The 18,107-nt window shown below is 45.0% G+C and overlaps 1 protein-coding gene and 1 long non-coding RNA gene across 2 annotated transcripts in view; one reads left to right on the top strand and one right to left on the bottom strand.

Annotated features, from left to right (window-relative positions):
- LOC135916921 (uncharacterized) overlaps positions 1-4,282 on the bottom strand; it is a 52,251-nt gene extending 47,969 nt beyond the window's left edge. Inside the window, exon 1 of the long non-coding RNA XR_010569105.2 lies at positions 4,265-4,282. This is a non-coding gene — a long non-coding RNA (uncharacterized lncRNA). The remainder of the gene's footprint in view (positions 1-4,264) is intronic.
- Positions 1-18,107, top strand: part of LOC135916919 (tachykinin-like peptides receptor 86C) — a 386,707-nt gene that overhangs the window by 124,195 nt on the left and 244,405 nt on the right. The gene's annotated exons all lie outside the window — the stretch shown is intronic.

The following is an 18,107-nucleotide window of genomic DNA, read 5'->3' on the forward strand; positions in this document are numbered from 1 at the left end:
TCCGTGGAGGTCCAGACTGAGAATTGCTTGCGTATCTAGACTGCTATTAGGTGTAATGATGTCATGCTTCATTCGAAGCATGATATCTTGGCATGACAGAGATTTTCGAAAACCTACCATTTCTGATGGATAAAGATTGTTGTCCTCCATGTATTTACTAAGTCGGTTCAGGATGACGTGTTCGAGTGTTTTACCTAGACAAGAGGTTAGTGATATAGGCCTGAGATTAGAAATGTTGAGTGGTTTGTTTGGCTTTGGGATAAAGATTACCCTGGCATCTTTCCACGAACTAGGGAGGGTGCCTGTGTCAAAGCAGTGATTGAAGTACGCCGTGATGGCTGTGACAGAGTTGTCGTCTAAATTGCGGAGTATTTTATTGTTAATAAGGTCGGGGCCTGGTGCTGACATTGTGCGCAGGGTGGCGAGGGCATGACGAACCTCTGCTTCCGTGATAGCGGCGCTAAGTAGCTCGTTGGGTTCGCCAGTATATTTTGGCATGTCATACTTCTGAGCGGGAGGCAGATGTTTATGGCGGAGGTCGTCGAAGAATCCGTTGAGATTGTTTTTGTGTGCATGTAGCAGTTTGTTTATGCTATGGTTGTGGCGTGTGCGCGATGTGGTAGGGTCTAATAAGTGTCGCAAGAGTTGCCATGTGCGCTTGTTATCGAGGTTGTCATGCATGCTTTCACATACCTGGCCCCACTGCTGGCAGGCCAGTTGTGTGGCGTACTCCTGGATCTGAAGGTCTAATTTGGCAATTCTGAGTCTTAGTTTTCAGTTGAACCGTTGCCTCTTCCACCGTTTGAGAAGAGACTCTTTGGCTTCCCACATGTGTAGAAGCTTGGAATCAACCGTAGTGAGAGCGGTTTCGGGGGGCAGAGTGGTAGTGTGCATCTGGGCGTCTGAGTGTAGTTGCTGAACCCATTCTGAAATGTCTTGAATGTTTGTGGGAGCTGATATCTGGCGGGCCTCTCGAAAATTGTCCCAATTGGTAAGGCTGAGGCGTTTGGGTGCAAAGGGTTTGTGTTTGAATTGTAGTGTGATGGTAATGATGTAATGGTCGCTACCGAGGTTAACTTGTGAGTTGTGCCATGTGACGTGTTGTATTCTGTGTGTAAGCGTAAGATCGGGGGAGGTGTCCTTAGCTACGCTATTGCCTAGCCTGGTTGGCGCATCGATGTCGTTATGTAATGTGAGTCTGTGGTCTTGTATGTGGATCCATAGGGCTCTGCCCTTAGGAGTAGAAACGGAGTGACCCCACAAATGGTTGGGTGCGTTGAAATCTCCAAGGATTAGGAGGGGGTGGTGGGTGGCAGCGGCAATAGCTTGAGCGAAAAGGGAGTCAAAGCGGTGATGTTTGTCTTGTGGACGACTATAGATATTGAGAATGTAAAGGCCAGGTGCATTAATTTTGCGAAGAATAATTTCTAGAAAATCGTGCTCTATATCGACGCTGTCGAATTCGGAGTGATTGGCAGTGAGGTGCTTTTGCATAAGAATTGCCGTATCGGGCCGGGAGACCTTATTGTTCTGATAAACATAATAACCTGGAAAGCTGATTAGTCCGTGAGTTTCCTGAAGCGCAATGACAGCTGGGAGATTAGAAGAGGAGGCCAGAAACTGCTGGAGGTGTGCTTTCTTTTTTCGAAACCCCCTACAGTTCCACTGCCACACTTCAAACTCGGAGCGGGTCGGGTTATTGGCCATTGTTAAGCGGAGCCAGTGGGGAGGCGGATCGAGCAGGTGCAACTATGTTAGGGTGATTCGCGGTGACTCCAGCTATCCAACTTGTAGTTTGTTGGATGTGTGCTTGTACGAATTCAATAAATTTGTCGAGCTTTTCATTCCTGGATGTGTAATCTGTATTGATTTTTTCAATTTCATTGTTCTTACGGAGACTTGGCTGACGATTACCGATGATACACCCGACATTAATAATTACACCTGTATACGCTTGGACTGCGTAGGGAAAAGAGGAGGGGGCGTGGCGGTATATATCAGTCGTAGCTATGCTTACACCATTATTGAGGAATACACAATTACAAATGCAAATGTTGAATGCTTAGTTATAAAAACATCTCAATTTCAGCTTGCTGCCATATATAGGCAACCAGCTGGTTCTAAACGCGAGTTCTTAGATTTTCTTGAGCAATTGATGCAGGTTTTTCAGACAAACAAGTTACCTTTTTTTGTTGTTGGTGATATAAATATAAACACAGCTAGTAATGTCCAGTACGCGATGAATTACAAGAGCCTGATTATGTCATACGGATGTGAAAATTTGATTTCGGTTCCCACACGCATTGGCCCTAAAACAGCTACAGCCATGGACATCTGTGTTACGAATATCAGTGTATCAGAACTAATAGGTGGAGTGATAGTTTGCGATATAAGTGATCATCTACCCGTGTTCTGCGTTACTGATCAGTTCACACGCAGACATCTCGAAATAAGCAAATATCGAGTGATAAACGACAAATCGCTTGAAAATTTTTTTTCGTTAGTGGAGGCCATAAATTGGTCTAGCGTGTATGACTGCAGTGATCCTAATGATGCTTACAAGGAATTCTACAAGAAGTTAAAAGTAAGCTATGATGATGCGTTTCCTTTACAATGTGGCCGAAAGAATAAAAAAGCAATAAGAAAACCTTGGATTAACCCTGCACTATACAGAAGAATAAGAAAAAAAAACGCGATGTATCACACTTTTATTAGTACGCGCGATGTAAACCAATTTAAGGAGTTCAAGAAGCTTCGAAATAAGCTAACTTCAGATCTAAAGAAAGCAAAAGAAAATTATTATGAAAGTTTGTTTCTTCGCCATCAAACTAATGTAAAAAAGATATGGGAAACAGTAAACGGATTGACAAGCAGAAAGAATGCCATAACCAGCGTACAAGAGATTGAGATCAATGGAAATGCGATAACAGGGCAGTGTTTGGCTAACACATTCAATGAGTACTTTATACAGTCAGGAAAGGCAGGTACCGCAATTTTAGGTAGTCAACAACCAACAAGACACATCAATTCTTTACCAAATTCGTTTGTTTTGTATCACGTCTCCCCGCAAGAGACTGAAGAGTTAATTAATAGAATAAAGAATGTCGCCGCTGGTTATGACGAATTTAGGGCTGAGCCAGTAAAGTATGTTTCCAAGTTGCTAAAAAACGTTCTCACCTATATTATTAACCTAACGTTCGATACTGGTATCTTCCCTGACCAACTGAAAATAGCAAGGGTTGTTCCGATACACAAATCCGGAGACAAAAACGCCCTTACAAATTATCGGCCAATATCGGTATTACCTGTTTTATCAAAAGTCTTTGAGTGGGCAATTAATGATCGCGTAACAAAGTTCTTAGAGAAATATAATATCATATCTAGTTCTCAATTCGGATTTCAAAAACACAAGTCAACTGAACAGGCACTACTTCGTGCAAAGGAGAAAATTATTCAAGGTATTGAAAATAAGGATTTTACTTTAGGTCTCTTTCTAGATTTGCGGAAAGCATTTGATTCGGTGAATCATGATATTCTACTTCTAAAACTGCAGTGTTATGGAATACGTGCCATGTCATTGAAATTAATAACCAGCTACCTTGAGAAACGCTTCCAATTTACAGATGTTAATAATTATTCCTCGACGTCGTTAAATGTAACAAATGGAGTACCCCAAGGATCAGTATTAGGTCCTACCCTGTTTTTGTTATACATTAATGACATAACTCAGATTGACATCACCCTTGATATAGTAATGTTTGCGGACGATACTAACGTATTTTTTACTTCACGGACAAAACGTGAACTTCAAGAAAAGACTAATCATTATCTACAAAACCTATCCAAATGGCTAAATGATAATTGTCTACAATTAAATGCCTCTAAAACTAAATACATCATTTTTCCCCTCCAAATAAACGCGACCAACATGACATGCATATTACGTATAGAACCGAGATTATTCAGCAAACACCTGAGCAAAAATTCCTAGGTGTTTGGTTCCAAGAGTCTTTGGTATGGTCATGTCACGTCGACCATTTGGTAGTCGATATAGCTCGATCAATAGGATGTATTAGAAAGATTTCTACATTAATACCTCTTCGGCTAAAAAAAACTCTTTATTACACTCTAGTATATTCTAAGATTGCCTACTGTTCGCTAGTGTGGGGCACCACCACTCAGCGCAACTATAATAGATTAACGGTACTACAAAAGCGCGTGCTATGTATATTTGAAAATTATGCAGGAGATATGCGTGACTTACCTACCAGGGAGTTATTTCTGAAACACAACATGCTTATGGCCAATCAAATTTATCTCTATAAATTAGTGCAACATATGCACACAACAAACATATACAAAGACGGTGATATGGTAGTTGAACATAAGTACGGGTTTAGGCAGCATAGGAGGACGCTTCCGAAGATTAGGACAAATTACGGGAAACAATCGGTAACGTATCAAGCTATACAGATTCTAAATAAACAGAAAGACATAATAAATTGGGCAGACAGCCGTGGTAAACTTAAAAGAATGTACAAAACGTTCCTTGTCAGAACAGGATGTGTATTGTAGACTGTTTTACATTACTTTCTACTATGACCATGACATTCCTGATTTTCTTTTTTTTTCTGTTTTGTCAGCACAATGTACTGGTGTATATAGTCGTTATCTACATATCTGTAACAGGATAAAGGGTCTCCTAGCTATATAACACATGAGTCCTGTGTGACCTTTTCTATATGTATATCTATCTGCGTGATCTATGTACACATGTATGAATTTCATACTTCTTATCTGATGTATTAGAAGTCACTTTCTTTCCTTCATCGGCTGTTCATTGAGTGCAACTGTAATTTTAATATAATGTGCACGTTACTGTATATGTTATTGTACGCGTAAACGCTGTATGAACTGAACGGGGGCAGGGGCCCAGTCAGGCTATTTCAGCCTTTAGTCTCTGTCTCCGCAGGAAATACCCTGAAATAAAGCGATTTTGATTTGATTTTGATTTGAAGCTCGGTGTTTTAGTAGAGTTCCCCCTTGGTCTACACCTTATTCCAATAAGCGGCGAGATAATTGCGTGTTCGTCACGCGCTTTTCCTTCACGGATAGCGGGTATAAGAAAATCATATCCCACGATGAATGGGGCGTCAGAGTTAAGCCGCACGCGTGGCAGCAAAAAAGTGCTTATGGTTTGAAGCACGCTTTGAAGGCTTATGGAGGCACACCTGCAAATATACGCGCGCTTCTCATTCTGCGTGGCGTGCACTCTGTGTAGCGTCAAATTATTTTGAACAAGTGCGCGCTCCGCGTAACGTATGCGGCGTTAAGTCTTACCTGATCGTACTAGCGTTCTCTGAAATATGCACTTTGAACTGCAGCAAGAACTTACCGTGTCGTCATTATTGTTGTGGCATCAACGCATGTCCCCGTGGTATGGTATGGTATTCCTTATGCGATGGCGCACACCCACTGTGGGGGATTGGCCAAGGTTTGGGTGTAATTAGGCAATCTTTATTAAATACCAAAAATTGGTCAAGCTAACTGGAGGAAACGAACAAAAATAAAATGTTTAAGAATTCAAGACAATCTCTTTGTAGCAATTATGAATTCTTCCACGCTTGAGCAACTTCTTCCTTTTCTCTGGCGCGTGTCCGCTTTACGAATGAATGCTTTTGCAGCGTCATTGAAAACGGAGCGACGCGGCTTTCGAAAGCGAGGCGTAATGTTATCAAAGGCCCGCACATCACCCTTGCGCAACGTGGCACAGGCCTTTCTTGAAGCATTTCAAGTTGCTTCACCTGCCTCGGATACACCACAATGGAAGTGATGCGTGCTCCTATCGACAAATGGGCGTCTGTGCCCACTGCTGCATCATGGAGCTGCATCGCGTCCACCGGGGCGGCAGCCCAGCGTCGGAGCGTAAACACACTTAAATCTCGGAGGCAACGTCGGAAGCCGCGTCCCTGGGTGCCGCCATGCTAGCGGAAGTGGACTGTGGCGAGAGCCAATAGGCGTGCTGCTCTGCCCCCCCCCCTCCCTTCGGCGCCTAGGGGATATTTTCGCGTAGTGCTGCCGCCGGCAGCCACCGCGCGTAGGCTCGCATGTATCCGCTTTGCAGCGACGTACGGACGCCGCGGATAGCAGATTGTTTGCCGTTTCTGTATGAAATTAGGCCAGACAACGTTAAAGCGCTCTCAACAGAATATATTTTGTAAGCATCAGCGGTTGTTGAAATCACCGTCCGCTACGGCTTCGAAATGAAAGGCTTAGATCGCCGTCGCCACCACGTTGACAATTGAAAGTCACTCAAAAAATGTTGATAATTAAAAGTCACACTCAAAAATACATTTGGTGGGAATGGAACCCTCGACCATTGGTGGAAGTCGAACCCACGACCTTTTGTGGTTATTAAGGTGAAGGTAATGACGGCACAGTTAAGGGGTAGTTAAGACAGTCGAAAATATATTTGGTGGAATTTTAACCCTCGACCATTGGTGGTAATTAAGGCGAAGGTAATTAAGACATCGTTAATTAAGGTAGAGCTAATTAAGAGACTCGAGAATACTTTTGGATAGAGTCGAATCCTTGGCCATTGGTGGAAGTCGAACCAACAATCTTTGGTGTGTACTGAAGGCACTGGGCAGTGGGCATGGTGCGGGTGAAAAGAAGACAACGGCGAGAAGCGCTTGCTTGCCCGTTTCGCTATAGCACCGACTTGTTCCAGCCTACCGCTAAAAACCTAGAACTAGGATGCCAGGCGAATACCCCCTTTGTATTTGGTTTAGGTGATGGATTTCCCTTCGAAATCCTGCAACTTCGCAGTCGGACGCTGCCAACAGCTATTGAAATGGATGATCCGGGACCGTCCCAGGCTGCTGCTCCCGTGCCCCCGGCCATCGTCTGTTCTGGCGTCATCTGGCAGCGCGATCCTGATATATTTAGTGGCACAGACAAACACGACGCGTGGAAGACTGGCTCGCCGAATATGACTGTGTAAGTGCCTATAGTAAGTGGGACGACCGCGCCAAGCTCACTAAAGTAATCTTTTACTTGACTGATGTGGGAAACCTACCGTTCCGCAATCATGAATCCGATCCTACTACCTGGTCGGCTTTCATGAGAACTTTGGCAGAGGTCTTCCGCCATCGCGCCGTTCGCTGGCTTCGTGCTGAGCAGCGCTTCCGTGGTCGAGCTCAACGCCAGGACTTCACCAGTTACATTCAAGACGTGCTCTCGCTCTGCAAGCGGATCAAATCATCTATGGACGGAGCTTACAAGATCAAGCACGTCATGAAAGGCATCGATGACCATGCCTTCCAGATGGTTGTCGCGAAGAGTCCCCGGACTATTGCCGAGGTCATACAGCTGTGTCGGCAGTACGATGAGCTCGGCAAGCAGCGTACCTCAACACGCACTGCTCAGCAGAACACCGCGCATCTATCTGCCTTCGATTTCGGCCGAGACGCTGCGGCATCTCTGCTTTAAAGCCGGAGATAAAGCAGATGATTAGGGCAAAAGTAATGAAAGCACAGTTGATAATTGTACACCTAATTAAGACACTCAAAAAGACATTTCGTCGGATCGAACCCATGACCTTTCGTGGTTATTAAGGCGGGGGTAACGAAGTTACACTCAATTGAGGTGTAGTTAATTAAGGTACTCGAAAAGACATTAGTTGGGAGTCGAACCCTCGACCAATGGTGGGAGTCGAATCCACGGCCTTTGGTGTTGGACGAGGCGAAGGTAATGAAGGCACAGATAATTAAGGAAGAGTTAATTAGGACACTTAAAGATACATTTGGCGGGAGTGGTACCTTCGACCGTTGGTGGGAGTCGAACCCACGACCTTTGGTGTTTAAGGCGAAGGTGATGATGGCACAGTTGTTAGTTAAGGAAGAGTTAACTAAGGCACTCAAAAATATATTTGGTAGGAGGCCAACCCTCGAGTTTGGTGGGAGTAGATCCCAGGACCTTTGGTAATAATTAAGGCGAAGTTAATTAAGGCACAATTTATTAAGGTCGAGTTAAGGCAGTCGAACCCACAACCTTTTGCAGGAGGCGAGCCCATGACATTTACTATTAATTAGGCGAAGTTAATTCAGGCACAGGTAATTAAGGAATAGTTAAGGCACTCGAAACCACGGCCTTTGGTGGGAGTTGAACCTATGACTGCGTTGTGCGCACCTTGAGACCAACACCGTTGGTCACGTCGGGCTGCTTCTGCTGACGTGGCCGCAATGCCTTCGCATTCATCCAGGTAGGACTAACTAGGTGCCCCTTGAATTTTCGCCCCTGTTAACTACTATAGGGTTCTGATGGATGGATAGATGCTATAAGCGCCCCCTTAGGAACGAGGGTGGTGAGTTACGCCACCAAGCTCTTGCTATTATATTGTCCAATGTCCTACCTACCTTCAAAAAAAAAAGAAGCCACGAAGAATTTGCCTTACCAAACTTTCTGAACCATAACTGGGAAATTTGTTTTTGTAGGCTTCCGTTGTTTGTCGTTCCCTACTTTTGTTTAACCAATCTTCCAATTGTCCCTTACTTATCGCTATTGCAGACATGTTTACAAGCTCTCGCTGAACCTAACGGCTTCAAGGAGGCCACATGTGCCTACATTGCCCACTGGGCAGATATCTTCGCCTTCTAATAAAACATACCCCATCGTTTTCCTAGCTTTACCGCAGTAAGCACATCCTTCTTCCTTGTTGTATCTCGCTCTTTAAGTGTGTATTCTAAGGCTCCCTGATCTCTCTTCGAAAAGTAAGGAGCTTCCCTTGGAGTTCCCGCAAATTGTTTCTTTCATAATTTCGCTTTTCCTCTGACGTGTTTACTCATAGCAGGTTTCTTTGCCATTGTTGCCACCCAAGAGTGTGTCTTAGCTTCTCTGACTTTCCGCTTGACGTTCTTTGTGGCCATACCGGTCGCATACTTGTTAGTAAGCTTCCTAGTTCTTTTCCTCCACTGCGAATCAATATTTTTCCTGTACAGAAATCTCAACACTCTCCTAGCCCGCGTACTTTCTTCCATACTCCTCAGTCATTCTTCAATTCTTCATAATCAATTTCACTGTGAGCTTCTCTCACTTCCCCCGCAGGGGCGTCTGCGTCAGCAGGCGTTTGGTGTGTTGCGACACCACGGACCCGAGCACATGAGGGTTGCCCCTCCCGCGTGTAGCCGTGCGCGGCTTAGCCGTGTCTGGGGAGAAGGGGATCCTGGGGGTTGAGCCGATGCTGGGTGTTTGGACCTTTAAGGCCCCCTGGCGGAGGCAGCACACCTCTTCGGCCTCGGCTTCACATAGACGGCACCTCCAGACTGACCCACCTGGAAGAAATCGGCAGTCGCCTTTTCCTATCTCTCTCTTCCTACAACCTTCATGTTTCCCTTACTTTCCACCTTTCCTGTCTTCTTCTCTTTTCTATTTACTTCCTTCTCCTTGGCGGCAAGGATTAACCCTGTGTGTCTAACCAACCTTGGGTACACCTTATTCGGTTATAGTGGCGGCGTACGAGTGGCGTCGTGCAGACTTGCATGCAAGCTCTGCCGCATCCCCTCGTTGGGCTCCGTGGTGGGCGGTTGGCGCTGTTGCCGAATTTTTATATATTTTCATGGAAACTTCCTTCCCCAAACTTCCTGATCGCCCTCATAAACGAGGGCGCACCGAAGATGTCTTCAAGTTTTTTGGACACCAAATCCAGAATTTCCCCCGCTTCCACGTTATTCATTCTGAAAAGCCAAACACAGCACTCCGAACCATTTCACCATTCCTTGTTTCAAAATCCCTGACTGATATTTTTGTTCCAGGTTACAAGGTGTCGAGGATGGCAAACGGCGACCTCCTCTTGGAGCTCCACGATGTAAAACAATATAAGAAACTACCGCAACTAGTGTCATTTGGGGAGACCCCATTAACAGTAACCCCACACCGTACTATGAACACCGCCCGTGGTGTTGTGTCAGATGATGATTTGCTTGAGCTGACTGAAGTGGAACTCCTGGAGGGCTTCAGCGAACAAAATGTGATCAATGTCAGAAGAATTAAGATGAGGCGGGATGGTAAAGAGATTCAGACGAGGCACCTAATAATAACTTTTGGGTCAAGTGTTCTGCCCGAGTCAATCGAGGCCGGGTACATCAAGCTCCGTGTTAGGCCGTACGTGCCAAACCAACTCCGTTGTTTCAAATGCCAGTGCTTCGGCCACAGCTCGCAGAGCTGCCGAGGCCACCAAACTTGCACTAAATGCAGTGCCAAAGAATACACCACTGAAACTTGTGAGAACGCTCTCCACTGTGTAAACTGTGATGGAAAGCACGCCGCGTACTCGCGGTCATGCCCATCCTGGAAGAAAGAAAAAGAAATCATAACGATCAAAGTAAATGAAAATATCACATTCATGGAGGCACGCAGGCGGGTAGCATACCTGCCAAAGAAAAGCTTTGCCGAAGTGCCGCGTCAGGGGGCAGCGTCACAACGGCCTCCGGCGGCTGTCCGACCCACAAGCTGTGAGTCGGCAGCTACGCCATCTGCCCCCGGGTGGTTGCAGCTAGCGCTGCTCCGTCAAACCAGAATGAGGGATCATCGACCCCAAAGGTTGGCGCAGCCGAGGCTGCCCTGGCCTCCTCAGCCCCTTCCTGCGCTTGCAATAGCCGGCGCAGCCAAATCCCTCAGGGAGCCCCATCGACCTCCGGGCTGGTGGGCGCAGGGGTCTTGCCCTCCAAGGCGGGACCCTTTCTAGTAACTCCTCTCTCGCAAGAGCACGTGTCCGGCGCCTCACAAGAGGCAATGGACACTACACCTACCCTCAAGGCGCACCAAGCGCCTAAGGAGCGGCGAGGCTCCCTCGAACGCTTCAGAAAGGCCAAAACCCCGTTTACAGGGCCTCGAAAGAGCTCTGTAATCTAAGGCATCACTACCGTTTCCGTACACACAGCACTAATTTACTTTAAATATGGATACACAAATTATTCAATGGAACATCAGAGGTCTCCTTAGAAACCTTGATGATTTGCAAGAACTCATCCACAAACACAATCCAAAAGTGCTGTGTTTACAGGGAACACTCTTAAAACCAAAACACACAAACTTTCTTCGACAGCACGTTACGTTTCGCAAAGATCGCGATGCTGCTGTTGCATCATCGGGCGGTGTCGCCATTGTAATTCAAAAAGGCATAGCGTTTCGACGTTTACAGCTACGAACGGCCCCCGAAGCAGTGGCGGTTCGAGTTGTCCTGCAAAACAAACTTATCACTATTTGTTCGCTTTACATACCCCCACATTTCAAATTAAACAAACCTGAATTTCAGTCCTTCATAGATGAATTGCCAGAACCGTATGTTGTTCTTGGCGATTTCGATGCACACAGCAGCTTGTGGGGAGACTCTCGTATCGATGCGCAAGGTCGTCTCGTTGAACAGTTTCTTTTTTTCTTCTGGTGCCTGCCTTCTCAATAAGAAAGAACCCGCATATTACTCTCTTGCAAACAGATCCTTTTCGTCAATAGATCTTAGTATAGTTTCCGCGTCTATACTGCCCGAACTCAAATGGGAAGTTATGAGCAATCGTTACGGGAGCGATCACTTCCCCGTACTGCTAAGAACATCTAAAGAAAATGAATTTCGCCCCCAAGCTCCTAGGTGGAAGATAGATACAGCCGACTGGGAGAAATTTCGAACGCTATCTAGCATCTCATGGGCTGATATGTCTTCTTTAGAAATTGATGCGGCTGTGGAGTATTTTACAGCGTTCATAATAGATGCCGCATCTAAATGCATATGTGGAGGAAGTGGCTTGGCATGCAGACGGCGTGTGCCGTGGTGGAACGACGAATGTAGGATCGCTCGTAAGAAACAGAACAAAGAGTGGGGGCTGCTACGCACTTCCCCCACTGCAGGGAATCTTATCAACTTTAAGAAAGTAAAATCTCAAGGCAGGAGAACCCGCAGGCAGGCCAGAAGAGAAAGTTGGCAGAACTTTTTATCGAGTATTAGCTCGTTTACAGATGAGGCCAAAGTCTGGAACAGGGTAATAGAATTAGACGTCGACCAACGTACTCACTCGTTCTGGTAAATACACAGGGCGAAACACTGCAAGATCAGGCAGACTCACTTGGGGAGCACTTTGAGAGCGTGTCAAGTCCAACAAATTATTCAGAATCCTTTCTAAATTACAAACAAATAGAAGAATGTAAGCCACTCATAAGAAAATGTCGAAAGAATGAAGCATACAACTGTCCTTTTAGTATTGCCGAGTTCATAGCTGCCTTGAGATCATGCAAGAGTTCCGCACCGGGTTCTGACAGAATCATGTATGAAATGATCAAAAACCTACACAATGACACCCAAGTTACATTACTTACAAGTGTCAACACTATTTGGGCTGCAGGATACTTTCCAACTGCATGGAAAGAAGCAATTGTGGTCCCTGTTTTGAAGCAGGGGAAAGACCCATCCATGGCGGCAAGCTATCGCCCGATAGCTCTTATAAGCTGCCTGTGTAAGGTTTTTGAAAAAATGATTAATCGCAGACTCATACATTTCCTTGAACTCAACAATATACTTGATCCCTATCAGTGTGGCTTCAGAGAAGGCCGGTCGACAGCAGATCACCTTGTACGCATTGAAGGATATATTCGGGACGCATTTGTACATAAGCAGTTTGTCATGTCAATATTGCTTGACATGGAGAATGCACATGACACAACATGGCGCTACGGCATCTTGCGAGACTTGTCGGAAATGGACATCTGGGGCAATATGCTGAAAATAATTGAAAGTTATTTGTTGAATCGCATCTTCCGAGTGAAAATCGGCAACGTATTGTCGCGACCTTTCAGACAGGAAACAGGTGTACCACAGGGAGGCGTGCTGAGCTGTACGCTGTACATCGTGAAGATGAACACGCTTCGTGCTTCGCTACCACCTGCCATTCTTTATTCTGTCTACATTGACGACATTCAAATCGGCTTAAAATCCTGTAACCACTCAGTATGCGAGAGACCGCTGCAGCAGGGCTTGAACAAGATTTCCAAGTGGGCAGACAAAAACGGATTTAAAATCAACCCCCACAAAAGCTATTGTGTTCTTTTTACAAGAAAGGGAGGCCTGTTTCCAGATCGTTCCTTAGAACTGTGTGGACACCAAATGCCTGCCAACAAAGAGCACAAATTCCTGGGTATTATACTTGACTACAGACTCACTTTCATTCCACACATTAAATATCTGAAAGAAAAATGTCTAAAAACAATGAGCTTAATCAAACTTCTATCCCAGACTACATGGGGTAGTGACAGGAAGTGTTTAATGAACCTATACAAGAGCCTAATTCGGTCTCGATTGGATTATGGTGCTGTAGTATATAACTCTGCCGCCCCGAGCGCGCTAAAGATGCTAGATCCTGTTCACCATCTAGGTATTCGGTTAGCCACTGGCGCTTTCAGAACAAGCCCGATTGAAAGCTTATACGCGGAGTCAAATGAATGGTCCCTCCATCTATAGAGAACTTACATCAGCCTTACATGTTTCCTAAAAATACACTCCAATCATCAACATCCATGTTTTAACAATGTTAACGATATTACCTGGACTACACTTTTCCATAATCGCCCCTCTGTAAGAAAGCCTTTCTCGCTTCGAGTGAGGGAGCTTAGTGATGAGATACATGTCCCACTCCTCGAGCTTCGCCTAATGCATCCAACCAAGTTGTTACCGCCTTGGGAGCGGCAGGTCATAGAATGTGACATATCCTTTTTTGAAGTAACAAAACAAGCACCAGAGATCGAAATACGAACTCATTTCCTAGACCTCCAGCACAAGCACTCCTGCGCAGAGTTCTACACAGACGCTTCGAAGTCTAATGCCGGGGTGTCGTATGCTGCCGTCGGCCCATACCTCTCAGAATCCGATGTACTAAATCCGGAAACAAGCGTATTTACGGCCGAGGCCTACGCATTACTGTCTGCAGTGACGCATATAAGAAAATCAAAACTTCAAAAGTCAGCGATATATACAGACTCCCTAAGTGTCGCGAAGGCCCTAATGTCACTCTATACACACAAAAATCCAGTACTTAATGAACTATATTCCATCTTGTGTAAAGCGTACAGATCTAACCAGCATATCATTATATGCTGGGTGCATGGCCATAGGAGCATCGAGGGTAATGTTCTGGCGGACGACATGGCCACGTCAATCGCATCGCAAGCTGTTAACCCTACCATTGCGGTGCCTGTCACAGATCTGAGGCCTTTCTTGCGAAGGAGATTGCGAGACCACTGGAAACGCATGTGGGACGCGGAAACGGATAATAAGCTCCACCTGATAAAACCACACTTAGGATTCTGGCCCTCTACTACAAAATTGCGCCGAACAGATGTCCTATTCTGTCGTCTCAGAATAGGACACAGGTTTGGCACCCATAGTTTTCGACTCCCCGGAAGTGAGCCTCCAACCTGTGGTAGATGCGGGGAGAGGCTTACGGTAATCCACGTCCTCCTGGGGTGTCGGGAAGCCGAATCTGAGAGAAAAAGACATTTTTCATTAGCATACCGACAGCACATTCCTCTTCATTTTGCAATGCTTCTTGGTCCAGAACCTCTTTTTACTACAGACACAGTCCTAGGTTTCCTCAGAGATGTGGTCTTACATGTTATTAGTCCCATGCATTCGTAGCACCTCCTCTCTTCAGAGGATGCCACTGCGATAATTAATTTGCATAGCGTATGCCTCCAGGCCCTTGTGTTTCAAGGGCTCCAAGCAGGCAGTAATGCTCTAGCATTTCTTATAATCTGAGATATTTTACCTATCGTATCATTCTTTTTATATGCATGTAAATGTTCATAGTACAAGTCATACGTCATCGCCATAATTTTATTTTACAGATTTTACGCACTTTAGAGCGTATATTTTAAGGCCTCTTTACAGACACGTCACGCCAACTTCATAGAACTCATAATTACACTCCGAACTCATTAGCACAGACATGGCGCTCTTTGGCCATATCTGGCCTTTGCGCCATAAAACCCCATACATCAATCAATCAATATTCTCTCACTTCAAAACAAGTCCAGCCCATATCACCCTGCACAGCTTCAATTGTATTCTTCTCGTGAGCGCCCAATGCAAGGCGTCCCACTGACCTTTGGTTCCCATCGAGTCCTGATTGTAGCCCTGATTTAAACCAAACAACCGCATTTCCAAAGGTAACTCCTGGAACCGTTACACATTAGCACATGCCACAGAACACTTCGTACTTATTGTATCCGCATAATGCTCTGTGTTTCGTTGTGGCAGCATTTCTCTTTCTATTTGCTGCTATTGTTTTTTTCCTGTGTTTGCATATGTCTGTTGCCTTCATTTATTCATATACCAAGGTATTTATATTCTTTTACCGGAAGTATTTCCTGGCCCTGTATCTCCACTGTTTGTTCAATGTTTTTATTGAATACTTCAACGCCTGATTTTTAATGCTAAATTTCAGGCCTAACTTATCGCCTTCCGGTGGACAGATGTTGCATGTAACTTTGCTTGTCAGATAACGACAAAATATCGTCCGCATTAGACAAACCTGGAAGTTGTTGTTCTACTACTGTATGCGCCTTTTGTATGAGAGATTAAACTCGATATTACTTCCTTCTTGGGCCCTCTCCATCCTCACCATGTACATCATAAACAGCAGTGGAGACAAAGGGCACCCCTGCTTGAGTCCCCTGTTGATATCAACTTGCCCTTCGCTCCTCATCCATCCCCATTCAGAGTAAAGTGTATTTTCTAAATAAATCTCTCTCTTAAAATGTGTATACTGTCGTCGCCTATGCCTTTCCCTTCCAGGATATCCCACAATGTGTTGATGCTTACGCTGTCATACACACCAGTAATGCCTGAATAAGTCACACATAGCGGTCTCCTTTCTTCTTTGCATATTTGAATACAGTGATGTAACGACAAATAAGTGATCATTCAGAGGCCTGCCGATTCTAAAGTCACTCTGAAGTTCTCCCAATATGATATTATTCTCTGCCAGTGCTTCCAGCTTTAATTTATTCGCCTGAATTGTTAACCTGTATATTACCTATGCAATGGTCAATGGTGTATATGAGTGAATTCTATCGTTTTCCTCCTTGCCTTTGTAAATTAGGTTTGTTCTACCTTGTCGCCAACTGTTGGTATTCGTCTATCTTTTAATGTTTTTTCTACTTCCTTCAACAGAGCCTCCTTATTTTTGGTCCCATTTCATTAATCAACCTAATGTGAACCTCGTCCAGCCTTCTGGCTGTGTGTTTAGGAATATTCTCTTCGACTTTCTTCCAGTTGAAATTGGTCAGCACAAGCATCTTTTCCGTCTGATTTTCTCTCATGGTTTTTTTCCCTCAAATGCTCTAATACAACCTCGTCATTGCCGTGGAAAGATTCGGCTGTTATTTTCCGGATGTAATTTCATGCCGCGTCCCCTTCCACTTTGTTTCCATCTTCGTCTAGGGTATGTTGTATTGTTCCGGACTTCCTGCCTAATAAGGTTATGTGGTTCCAAAATATTCTAGGTGCCGCCTTCTCTTCTTCACTTATTTCGGACAACCAACTTTCCCTTTCACCTTTCATCTTTTCTTGAACCAGTATTTGAACTATTCATTTTTTCTCCCGGTATATATTCCATTCTCTTGCTAATTTATCCTGCGGCAACTGCGCTTCTTTTCCACGTAATCGCTCGCCAAGTAATCGCTCCAAGTATCGCCACCTAGAGGATGGTGCTGAGAATCGACCGATCCATGTTTAGGCTTGAAGCGAAAGAAGGTCTCCTATCACAGCATGCCCTGAGAATGACTTGTTGTTCTCAAATTGGCGTGATGCTGTCGCGCGCAAGCCCGAAAAAGTAAAAATAAATACGGATGTCGAAATACTTTAGCTGGGTGGTGACCCGCATCGGAGAACGACGTATGTAATAAACTTGGGCGAAGGTAGCTATCACTATGCTGTTTTATTCAAAACATTTTACTGGGGATGATTCCTCTCTTCCGGGCGAGTAGATCATTGTTTGCTGTTTATATTGTTACGGGGTGTCGCGCATGAGCATGCCGTTAAAGGACCGCTTCATTCCGCGAAGCGGTCCATGCCGCGTGAGATACTGTCAGCCATGCTGCGGTAGCAGCAGCCTGTAAATCTTGTAATATACGGTTTCGTCTTTTCCCCTTGTAGCCGTGAATCTCCGTTACTATGCATAATATATATCAGGTGGGCGTTCGAAATCTCGGAGTTTAATTATTGTCGTGAAAGCTTAAGCTTCATGTGGGATTGTTAGTTGAGTTTTCTGCCCCAGCGTTAGTCTTGCAAGTGCATAAAGTACCAGCAATATTCTCGCTAATCTACTTTTGTCCGCTGGCGCGCTAGCAGGAGCAATAACGGGCACGGAAGGTCTGAACTTGACAATAACACATGTTATGCGCCGGGAGGTGACATATCGTTTTGATAGCATGCATTAGTTTAGCAGTGTAGGCAGACGATACTGCTCCCTCATTCAACACGGTGAGTTGTCAGTGAAATTGCTCGCAAGAAATTTAGGAGCAAGTGTATACAGCACTCGTTCCAGCTTTGGAGCTTTCAGCTGGTGCACAGCGACGCTAGTTCGTTTTCCAACAATGTGCACATCAATAAATTCCATTACAACAGGTTTAGTTCGCTTTCTAAGTAAAGCACTTGCACTAATACAAGTGACTTTGCTCAAAAGAAAGCCATCCCTAAATTTCGGAAACCTTTTTGAAGAAACGGAATATGGCGTGATTAGTTATTATTCACTTCTCACGTTTCACTGCAGTTTGCGGCTCTGTATTGTGTTTTTAAGCCCGGGCCCTAGCTCGAACACTGTGCACTCCAAATAGGAATAAGCGCGAGTCATCGGAGGCAAGCGACTTTGTAACACGGATAAGCTAACTAAACAGAAAAATGAACCCCGACTGACGAACAAAACTCTCACTTTTTTGTTATCCCAAGACATACTAACCAGGTATCTTAACAGTTTTTGGCTTCATCCAATCAGTGAAGAATGTGAGCATTTAGCTGCTGAAAGCACGGCAGACGCTACCGCCAATCGATATTAGGGAATGCTATG

The sequence above is a fragment of the Dermacentor albipictus genome, unplaced genomic scaffold (assembly GCF_038994185.2).
Source record: "Dermacentor albipictus isolate Rhodes 1998 colony unplaced genomic scaffold, USDA_Dalb.pri_finalv2 scaffold_38, whole genome shotgun sequence".
Taxonomy (NCBI): domain Eukaryota; kingdom Metazoa; phylum Arthropoda; class Arachnida; order Ixodida; family Ixodidae; genus Dermacentor; species Dermacentor albipictus.